The sequence below is a fragment of the Carassius auratus genome, chromosome 26 (assembly GCF_003368295.1).
Source record: "Carassius auratus strain Wakin chromosome 26, ASM336829v1, whole genome shotgun sequence".
Classification (NCBI taxonomy): domain Eukaryota; kingdom Metazoa; phylum Chordata; class Actinopteri; order Cypriniformes; family Cyprinidae; genus Carassius; species Carassius auratus.
The window spans coordinates 22,518,533-22,530,253 of NC_039268.1; the positions used below are offsets into that span (position 1 = coordinate 22,518,533).

General features: G+C 35.3%; 1 pseudogene; it reads left to right on the forward strand.

Moving 5' to 3' along the window:
* Nucleotides 1-3,578: 3,578 nt before the first annotated feature.
* On the forward strand, nt 3,579-8,380 carry LOC113044652 (transcription cofactor vestigial-like protein 2; annotated as a pseudogene).
* The last annotated feature ends 3,341 nt before the right edge of the window (nt 8,381-11,721 follow it).

An 11,721-nucleotide genomic window follows, 5' to 3' on the forward strand; every position in this document is an offset into this window, starting at 1 on the left:
TGAATATTTTCAAATTGGCCATATTTTAATTAATTAATTCAGAACTATGATTCAACGATTCAACTGTGTCATGACCCAAAGTGTAAGTACTGGCATTTTTTAAAAAACAACAATAATATAATTCAAGTAACATTATTATATTTTAGCTATACAAATCTTTTTCAAGATTTTAGATGTAATTGGCTAGTATTTGGTTGCTGTATTCTAATGGGAAATATGAAGTTATATTTAGATATGAATAAAGCTTTTTTGATTAAGATGATAGATAGATAGATAGATAGATAGATAGATAGATAGATAGATAGATAGATAGATAGATAGATAGATAGATAGATAGATAGATAGATAGATAGATAGATAGATAGATAGATAGATAGATAGATAGATAGATAGATAGATAGATAGATAGATAGATAGATAGATAGATAGATTATGGTGGTCTCTCTGTAGGAATCTACAGAGCCTAAGTGGCCTGAAATGGTTTGTCCATACGTTGTGCTGTCTCTGCGGCTGGGACAGGTGCCACTCCAGCTCTTCTTAAACAGACACTCTCTGTTTCGTGTTGCACAGCAGACCCCCCTCTTCTCCCAACAGTTGCCGTGGTCACACTGAGTGCAGCGGTTCACTTCCATGTCACAAATCCCGCAATTCACAAGGGCTTCTGTTGCTTCATCAGCAACACATGGAGCTCAACTGTTCCCTTGACCACAATCCAAATAAAATCACTTCTTGACATGCTTGCCTACGTTTTTTTAGTGGTCCAAAATTCTGCCGTCATTTACTCAACCTCATATTATTCCGAAAGACTTCCATTTAACATTTATTTTTGCTTCAGGCATTAATAAATGTGCTTATGGAGTGCAACACCATGTGGGCTCGCCCTAAAATCACTTTTTGTCACCATTTTGTCGAAACATTTCTACATCCTTTACTTAAGTACATGTTTACATTCCATTCTCTCTTCAACTTGCCTTGACAATGTCTTTGCACTCCCTTTCTCTCATCTCCTGCCCCCTTCTCCCTCGTTTTGGACGTACCCAGGCAGATTACCTGCAAATGCATGACTGGGGGCCACAGGTCCCCTCTGTCAGCAGAGGCACAAAGCCAGGAGACTACTTTATTCTCACATATTTAGAGGAAAGAGCCTGTGTTGAAAACTGCGGGCCGGTTAACGCTGTAAGTGATGTGCCCTGATCTTCCCTGATTCATTAGATGTGTTGAATGCACTGTTGTTTCAGCAGGTTAGGTCCTATTAGCTGGGTGTTAGCACTCAACATTTCCTTGTCCTTAAGCTATTTGGGTAGAAATAGAAACCTTGTCAGGTTACACAGTCTAAAACCCTCATTGTTTGAGAGCTGTCACATCAGAAATGGAGAGTTATTGCATGCTGTAACTCTATCTGTGAACAGGTGTGAAAGCGCTAAACTTGAAGCGTGAACAATGAATTTGAGTTGAATTAGAAGCAATTTGTATCTTTTATTGCTATATTCTCAAAGAGATGCCATTTCTAACAAAACATATATATATAAAATTATAAATTCAGATTATAATTGATTATAGATTTTAAAAGTTTGTTTTTAGATTATTTTACAATTTTATTTTATTTCCTTCTTAGTAAAACCATTATTTTTTTCACGCTATATTTTCTGTTGACTTTATAAAAAAAAATTCAGTGTTTGTTTTCAGTATGTTTGCTGTGTTGCTGTAATTTAATGGCTTTCTGAAAAATATGATTAAAATTAAGGCAATTTTTTTAAGATATGCTTGCATAATTGTCATCATAATTTTGATGCTATTGCATGTGCTATTTTTTAACAATGTCATCTTTATATAGACAGTTATTTAAGTTATTTGATTTCCTTTCAAGGATTTCCTCCTTGATTATGTTAATATAGGAGCCAACATAACAGTTGTGGTACACAGATGATCTATATTGACAAGCCATTCATTTTCCAAGTTCATGAAAGTGTTTTGTTGTTGAATAGAAAACCATTTGTCTCACTGTTTGGACCCTTAGAAAATGTATGGGAGTATCTAGTACAAGAATGTACAGATCCTGGGAAAATCCCACTACAGTAAATACAGAAGTTACAACTGTGAGGATCACTTTACACCTCAGATACAGCTAATAGTGTTTGTTGAGAAATAACCGAAATATTTCACCTCCAGCACTGTGGACAGCGCTAGTTTAGCTTAATATGTGAAAGACTCCATGAAGTGGGTTATATGTGAGTAACGTGACAGAATACCAAACATTCCTGTGAAATTCCCAGTTAAATCATGATGAGCTTTAGCCACCACTACAGCGGCTCTTCTGAAGTGTATTGGTTACTACAGCAGCAGCATAATTGTCTCAGACCGACCAGTGTATTAATGTTTTCTCAGTTGCAACATATTGTTGATTTTAAGGGTCCTAATGACAGAAAAATGCCCCTTAACCCCAGTACCAATTGCGTGAAAACTATTTGACCTTTGTCCTGGAAATCTAAAGAGCCCAAGGTAACTGGACACAGAAAACAATGGCACTTTAAATAGACATATTGCAGCACACTTATTTAGCAATAATTTATCTGTATAGTTTGTACAATCAATCATATTGTAGGCCTAATACACATATTCTATTCAGCTGAAAGCTCTTGTTTATTATTCAAATGAAGTGAACTTTGAATTTTGCTTCTGTGAGACAGAAGGGACCAGAAAATCAAATTATGTAGATATACAGTAATCAACATTTGAAGTGGATAAAAACAAAAATCATCAAAGTTGTCCTAAGACAAGAACACATTTTGGTTTTAGGACAGCTTTGATGAAAGGTTTTGATCCACTTCAGATGTTGACTATAGCCTACTGTCTATTGCAGTCACGGTCTCAGAGGATTGTGTTATTAAATATGCACTCAAATTATATTTTATATATTATATATATATAATTTGATGGTTAAAGGGACATTAAGCTACCTGCAGGAACAATTCCATAAGGCGATATTGGTCTCTGGTGTAGACTTACGTCAAAACGTCTCGTTTCATACAGGTTCGATTCAGGAGTCGTTTATTTGAACCGATTCTTTTTAGCGATTGACGCACCGATTTGCAGTGTTTCAACTTTCATAGCAACATGATTAGGTAAGAAGCATCTTAGACACAAAACTTAATATTTCATTTTTTACAAAACTTCAATACAACATAAAGCATAGACTAGGCCTATGTTTACTGACACATTCGAGATCTTAGTTAGGATGTCAGCATGAAACTGGAAGACTAGATTAAATTGAGTAAATTGACTAAGTTTCGACAAATTGTTTTGGAACATTATCACTGGTTTAGGGAATGACCCGCTAGAAACCAGCTACCATATTTCAAAACAAACATATCAGATATATTGTTGTGCAAATGTTATGTTCGATGATTTACTGCAAGCAATAACCTGCATCGCGCGCACAAGGACTAGCGGGAACCGTTTGAGTGTGGATTCGATTCAAATGAATCGACTTACTGAACCAGTCATCATTCGAATGAACCGAATCTCTAAAATGAATCAGACTCGTGCGTAAAGATAGAGTACAGAACATAAAAGCTGCTCAGTGCGCTTCAGCCGGACTCGACGCGGAGCTTCATTTTCTGTATGTGCACGCTGAGCCAGCGCTTTATTTCAAATGAAGCGTCCTCTCATTCCGCTAATAAGTTTCTATACGTGATATAACAGCTGTCTTCGCCATGAGCTGCTTGGATGTCATGTATCAAGTTTATGGTCCACCTCAGCCTTATTTTACCACAGCATACACACCATATCACCATCAGGTATGTTCATATTTCATTTAACTTTATTATGCTTCTGTTGTCTGAGACGAAAATGCATTTTAATTTGATTTTACAGTAGATCTGTTTGTTTTGATTGTGTCCGAATCCTTGCGCGCAACTTTCTTTGACTTGTTGCGCCTGCAATCTTTACTAAATACTTTTACAGTTTTAAAACAAGACACATAGTTAGATGTTAATGGAAAACAACATATTAATGGCGGTTTAAGTGTTGTTTAAAATGATTAAAAGCAAGCATTTAAATATAATATTTCACATAACCTACTTGTTTGCTTTTAATCATTTTAAATGTACATCCATTATTGACTGTATATGATCAGTATGTATGACATATTAGCTTGATTATTAACTTCCTATGAACTATTAAGAAAAAATTGCTTTTAGTCTTTCTGAAATTGTTTTAATTTGAATCATATAATTCTCACTATGTTTCATAACGAGAATAGAAAAATGGGCTTGCAAACAGATTTTGTGTATTTTATAGATCTCATGTTCTTATCCTAAATGAATATTTAGTGTAGAAATACCGGCACGTGTAATGCCTTATGGAAAGTATATTTCTGTGTGCTAGTGTTTGAAAAGAACTGAAGTTTTTGAAACATTATATGAACACAAATTGTGCAACAGCAAACACACTGATGTAACGCACGACTATACTGATTCCCTATATCTGTCTGTGTATTAAATAGAATGCATGTGAGTGTAATTCTGTATCATGTAAATGATATCAGAGTTGAATGTTAAATAATTTTAGCCATTTTTACATGCTTTCAGAAACTGGCATTTTACTCGAAAATGCAAGAATCCCCAGAAACAGTGAGCGGAAGCAGCTCTTCTTTTTCTAATCTCTCCGGGCCACCTATAAAAGAGGAGGACTGCGCCCGGGAGAAGGATCACCCACCGGAGGCTGAGTACATCAGCTCCAGGTGTGTGCTATTCACGTATTTCCAAGGGGACATCAGTTCGGTGGTGGATGAACATTTTAGTCGGGCTTTGAGTCAGTCCAGTAGTTACACACCTGGATCCACCAACAGCAAAACCGCAAGAGGTGCATCGTCCTGGAGAGGTGGGAATCTGATGCAGCCTGCATTCTCATTTATACTATGAATCGTATAAGTTTTATTTTCATCCTTTATGACTACATCGCTTTTAGTCATGGCAATGATTTTACTTTTGATGTATCATATATATATATATATATATATATATATATATATATATATATATATATATATATATATATATATATGTATATATATATTAAGATAATTAGTACATCATTTTTACAGTTAATTTAATATTTATTTTCCTTGCATCCTTTATGATTGCACAGCTGTTAGTTATGACAATGGAAACTAATTTCCTTTTCTTGCATTGTTTCAAGATCAATAGATGGATTTTTAAAATCTAATGCCAATTAATCAAAATATATTAAAGTATGATATATTAAATAGTATATTATAAATATATAAAATACTTTTAGGACATAATTTTAACAATCAATTTTGATTGTACAGATATTAGTCATGGCAATATCACTTGTAAGATCAATAGATAGATGCAAGTAATGCAAATAATAATCAGGACTTAATTTTTTACAATCAATTATGATTTCACACCAGTCATCACAACAGGCACAATTATTTTTATTTATTTATTTATTTATTTTTTTGGATTGCTTCAGTATCAAAAGGTAGATTAATCAAATCTCATGCATATAAGTTAACTTAGGATATCTTATGATTGCATAGCTATTAATCATTGCAACAGGCACAATTTAATTTGCATTGTTTCAGTATCAATACATAGATTTTTTTTTTAAGCTAATGCAAATTAAATTAAGACATTAAGATATTAAGGAAATCATTTGTAATCAATTTGTTGCATTTATGTTTTGTGTATCCAAATGTGTGGACATTTAATTTTAATCTCAAACAAAATATTTAAAGGTTCATAATGTTATATATTTGAATTATCACATGCTTTTATGCACATTAATATGCAGAACATCTTAATGTTTCCCTCCCCAGACGGATCATTCCCTATGAGCCAGAGAAGCTTCCCTCCCTCTTTCTGGAACAGTGCATATCAGCCGTCGGTTCACAGCATCTCTCAGCAGCACCCTGGGTTCCTCTCACACAGATCTTCCCTTCCCAGCTGACCCATACTCCACCGCATCTCTACACAGCCACCTTCACCAAACCACCCCAGAGCCCTGGCACCCCTCTCACCACCATCACCCTTACTCGCTCAGTGGAGCCATCGGCACCCAGGGGTCTGCTTACCCCCGGCCCTCCATGCACGACATGTACGGAACGCACTTTGACCCCCGTTACAGCTCTCTGCTCATGCCCTCGGTGCGGCCGCATAGACATCCTCCAGCCACTGTTCCTGCACCTGGAGCCTCGCCGTGCGAGATCAGCAAGAGTGAGCCAGGCAGCTCGGCGTGGACCGGAGCTTTCACAGCAGCCAGCTCTGATATGAGTCTGAACATGGATCCAGGTGTGAACAGCATGCAGTCTACATACAGCAGCAGTGTTTATTCACATGAGCTACACTTAAAAAACGAATGGTTGTCACCGTATTTAAAAACAAAATATCAAAACAAAAGGCATTTATTTGCTAGAATAGATCACTTTGCAAAATGTCACTAAAAACAAGGTTTTGGCTTTAAATAATAATAAAAAAAGTAATCTTGTGACACTTATTGGTTGCCAGATGTTAGTAGAAATTATGCACAAAGTTCACAAAGGATCTATTTATAGAGGATATATTTATATATATAAATGTTTTTATATATTTAGACATTTTTATATAAATGTTTTCTATTTGATGGCAAACAGCATCATTACTCCAGAAATCAATATGCTGATTTGGTGCTCAAGAAATATTTATTAATATCAATGTTGAAAACAATTCTGCTTCATTTTTTGTGGATACTGTGATACATCTTTTCAGGATTATTTTCTGAATACAAAGCATTTATTTATAAATAGAAATTCTTTTGTAACATTATAAATGTCTTAACTGTCAATTTAATCAATTCCATGCATCCTTACTGACTTTAAAAAAAAATATTTCTAACCCCAAACTTTCGAACATAGTGTAGTTAATGTGATGATCTAAACCTGTGGGCACTTTGTCAGGATGCCCATGTGAATTCTAGGAGAACTGACATCACACATCTACTAAAATCACTTTGACATCAGTGAAGAAAACTGAAGTTATTTCATAGAAAAGCTCCAGTATGATTTGTTTTCAAATGCCACACTCCACTTTAATATTTTGTTATATAATGCAATGACATTTAGATTTTTTAAGTGTGCCTTGACGCGTCTAAATACATTCTAGGGCCACCGTAGGTTAAAAATAGTCTATAAAAAAGTCAGTTCAAAAACTGTTCAAACATATAATGTAAAAATACTAATGTCTAAGAGCTTCTTGAAGTACATATTCTGAGTTTTAAATCTAGTTATCTTCAAGGTTTTTGAGTTTGACCTTTGCTCGGCTGATATCCGTTCCTCATTTTCACTCTCACTCTTCAATGCTTTCTTTACCTGAAGTCTCTTCACTTCTCTATATTTGCTGCTTGTTTTCCCTCTCCTCATTTCTTTATCCTTTTCTTCCTTTTCCTTCTTCCTCTCAGGTCTACAGAGCCAGGATAAGAGCAAGGACTTGTACTGGTTTTAGTGGCCTGTGGCTGCTTCTTTCTCCGCTGGCTTGTCTTTCTCTGGCTTTTCTGTAACAGATTCTCGTCTCACTTGCAGTTCGGCGCTACACCCTCTGCAGCGGGACCATCCTAAGCTGAACTCTTCGGATGAATGCAAAACTCTCTCTCAAAGAGAAAAGACTGAAAAGAGGAGCAAGCATGCTGCTCTCTCCCCTTCCCTCCCCTGACCCTCAGTGAAACTGACCCAAAATAAGATTTTAACAAAGGACAAATGTTACTTCAAGGGACGAAACTTGCAGAAAAACGGACCGTCTAGAAATGACAGAGTTTCTGATGCGAGAGCAGCATTCCCTATCATCTCTGAAGACAGAGAGTGGCTATTTGAAGCCACTTGACTCTATCTATATTGCTTTCAGCACCTGTCACCGACAACTGTTGTGGAACTTAGCAGACGCACACACAACGGCACTGTGCGCCCTGGATTTCATTAAACAGGCGTTTTGTTGTATCTGGACTCGTGCGGCGAAAGGGAACAACTGGTTTGGCTTTTCATTTGTTTCTGAGGAGTGGTGTGGGTTTTACTGGAAGTAGATACAAACACCATTACGCTGTGCTGTATATACTTTATGTGTCTTATATGTGTATCCAGTAGCAAACAGCATGACAGAAATATTGATTCTTTCATTTGTACTTTTTTAACAACCCCTTTCAGTCACCTTCAGCCTATAGGGTGACGTCTCACCACGGTGTATTTGAATGTATGACATGTAATATATTACCTTTCAAAGTATTTTTCCAGTGCATTGAGGAGAATGAGGTGTTGTCTGTTTTTAATCAGTTGTCTAACTTCATCCTATGAAACAAAAATGGAAATAAAACCAGGCGATACACACTTTTTGCTGCTCTTAAATGTTTTGGCGTCAGCTCGTTAAATTGCAAACTTGAGTATAGAGGCATCTTTTCATACCAGGCACATCATGAAATGTATTTCTGCTAGAAGGAAACAAAAGACTATTATGAATTTGCTGCAGCCTTTGAAACCTCAAAAGCGAGACCATCAGAGATTCAATTATTTGTTTCAATATACATTTTTGTGCCATCAGTATGTTCGCAACATGAGTAGGAATATAACCATGGGCTACTTTTAATCTGTTTGATGTTTTGTTCGGCCATAGAGTCAGACAATGAAAAGGAAATGGGAAGCGAGAGAGAAAGCGGGAGAGTGAATGTTATCACGCTGCCATTTGATCCTTTTCTTTTTGGTTGTGGTTGCAGTGAATACCGGACAGCTGTAGATTAATATTGGCTTATGACAACAGCAATGATGGACAAGAGATGTGTGGCCAGGGGTTTCTCTTGCTTAAGTGGGTAAAACAAAGGCCTCTTTTGAACCAGCCTGAAGCGTCCTAATGACAACTCAGTGAGTTCATATGGTAGATTAGTTTTTGTGACAGCAAAGTACAGTATTGGTATTAAAAAAAATTGGTTGTATTTGTGGCCTGTTTGTGTCCTGGCCTTGAGGTCAAAGTTGAGTTAATTATATTTGTCATGTGTACTAAATTATTTAGTACTGTTGATAATGAAATCGACAAGCTCACTAGGCCATATGAACATGATTTTATAAACTATATAGTAAATACCTAATACTGGATATAGAAATACAATTGTAGAGGAGAGCAGGCCTATCAGTTTATTTTTAAATGTCAGTTTCTGTATTCTGAATCAACTTACTTTCTGTAGGTTTACAGATCTTGACCTTGATTGGGGCATGTTGTCACACAATATGTGCTCTGTTAGGCTTTCAATGAGACAGCTTCACAAAGTAAACAATTAGGAAAGACAACATTTATGAAACAATTAAAATGTACAAGATTATGCTGAAGAGTGTTTCAGTGTGGTTTTCAGTATGGTGAGCAAAAATAAAAGAGTATGCCGACATAATTAACCAAATCTTCTAATTTTAAACAGACGTTTTAAACCAACATTTAAAAATATATAAATAAATAAATAATGTATGACCACATGCCGGTGTTAAAAAGAGTAGGTGAGAACGATTAGCTTAATTAATCGCCATAGAAAAAATAGAACATTACATGCGATAAACTAGATAGATATACAAATGCTAATGTGCTCATAAATCTGATTAGGGAAAGCTGTTACATGATCTCTGCCCGGTAACTCCGCGCCAATATTAGCATGACTGGACTATTTCTAGCCGCGTCGCAGCAAAGCGCGCGCAACTACTATCAGAGCGGCACTCGATATCAATCCGCCATATCTGACTGGAGGATTTGTGATAGTGATGCATAATCAGGCTGGCAGTAGCTCATAAATTACTGAGCATTAATTAGGGGCGAGTGGCTGAGCTGTCAGTCACATTATCCCAAAAAATTAAACGCAACTCGCGTGTACTTTTTTGGAGCGGCGTCGAGGAATCCGCGGCCAGTTGTCACTTTGCCCACCGTTTGTGGAAGGGACCGTCATCATCAGCCATGTGAAAGGTCAAGTCCCCACACTTAAAAAAAAAAAATAGATCAACAGGTCGCTGGCATTTTAATCAGCTCAAGTCTAATGTTCTCTATCAATCAAGTAGTTATGTGAGTGATAACTCTTATGCTCTGCCTGGTAAAATTATTACCGGTTGGGCTTGGTTTAACTTTACAATTGTTTACACCCCTGAGATGATGTGCACAACACTACAAGGACTAGTACTAACAATTACTACATTTATCTTCCTTAATATTTCTTCCTTCACATAGCATTTTTATTTAGGCTATCATTTTAAAAGTGCATGAATAAAATATGAAATTGACAAATTGTTATATTTTATAAATATTATATAAAACATTTAATATAAACGCATATTTCATAATGTGCAAAAAAATCTAATTTAAGGTGAATATAAATGTGTATTTTATTTTTACACACATTTTATACTATATTTAATTAAATAAATGAACTTATAAGCATACACAAATAAATTTTAATTTAGAAAGGAATATAGGCCTACCATAATCACATATCATATATAGAGTGTAAATGCATGTAATATTCCATCTAATTTTTTTTATACACAAACACACACACACAAACACACACTTTATATAAATATATTTTCATCTATTAAACAGATATAGGCTATACAATTAAAATGTATAAATATAGATAAATACATAAATCTAGGCCTACCATAATCCTAAACCTACCATATATATATACAGTATATATATATATATATATATATATATATATATATATATATATATATATATACATATATGCATGTATGTGTGTGTGTGTGTGTTTAATATTTTATATAACTTTAAGTTACCAGTTATATAAAATACAGTTATATATCTAATTATAAAAATATATAATATTTAAATTTATAAACAAATAGGCTATACAATATATTATTTTATGTTTATAATGTTTTATTATATAAAATATGTTCCATTATAAAAAATATTTTGTATGAACATATGTATATGAATAAATGTAATACTTGTAATACTTAAATATTATACCACACACACACACACACAGTTTGACACAAAATGTAAATATGAGATTTCTGCCAGCTGTTTAGATAACCGCTTACCTATAATAATTGTACAACTTAATTATCAAAAGGAACGCTACTTCTTTTCTTTGGAAATTACATTTAAAATCCACTTGGCTGGAACATGTGAAGAGGCACATGCAGTCTGAATGAGCATGAAACTTCTGAATGCTGCCGTGCTGTAGCTCTCCTTCTTTTGTCCGAATGAATCCACTCAACTACAAAGCATCACAGCTTCCAGCTATCATTTATTCTATAACAAGCGACCAGGGCTGTCATCAGAATTCTGCCAAACCTAATCTCAGTGTATGGCCTGTGGTAATCCAACCTCAATAGTCAAGATGCGAATGTAAACACATGTTGGGCAAATCACAGAGGGAATTGTTTTTTATTTAGCCTCTGTATAAACTCACACACGTGGAGCTGCACAAACACTGTGGGCAGCGATGGGCACTGCGCCACAGCTCAGCTTACTGTTAATAAAAGAACTCAGCCCTAATGCTAAATCACTCTTGGGAGATGAGTGAGTATGTTAAGAGATCTTTGTATATTGACCAACCTTTGGCTTCTATCTATCTATCTATCTATCTATCTATCTATCTATCTATCTATCTATCTATCTATCTATCTATCTATCTATCTATCTATCCCATCCACCCATCCATCCATTTAAC